This window comes from Dendrobium catenatum, unplaced genomic scaffold, assembly GCF_001605985.2.
Source record: "Dendrobium catenatum unplaced genomic scaffold, ASM160598v2 original_scaffold_276772, whole genome shotgun sequence".
NCBI classification, from domain to species: Eukaryota; Viridiplantae; Streptophyta; class Magnoliopsida; order Asparagales; family Orchidaceae; genus Dendrobium; species Dendrobium catenatum.
Window position 1 is genome coordinate 1 of NW_021595166.1, and position 320 is coordinate 320.

Genomic DNA, 320 nt, shown 5'->3' on the forward strand with positions numbered 1-320 from the left:
AAAAAAAAAAAAAAAGAGAGTAGGCTAGTTGAAAAAGGGGTGCAACATGATGACTTCCTAGGAGGTCACCTATCCAGTATTACTCTCGCCCGAGCACGCGTAACTGCGGAGTTCTGATGGGATTCGGTACACTAGTGTTGGTATGGTCGCACATGTAATATTATGTTCTCAAATAATACTTAAGTAGCCTTCGATGAAATGGTGATTTTGGGGCCTCTTCATTCCGGCGGGCTGAAGGTGATCGAAAATGAATTTTTTGACTGCGCGAGCCTGACTGATGGACTTTAGGCGTAATGGCACCCCGTCTGGCTTGGAATAAG

The 320-nt window shown here is 45.0% G+C and overlaps 1 pseudogene; it reads right to left on the reverse strand.

Moving 5' to 3' along the window:
- Positions 1-36: 36 nt before the first annotated feature.
- On the reverse strand, positions 37-154 carry LOC114579089 (annotated as a pseudogene).
- Positions 155-320: the final 166 nt, after the last annotated feature.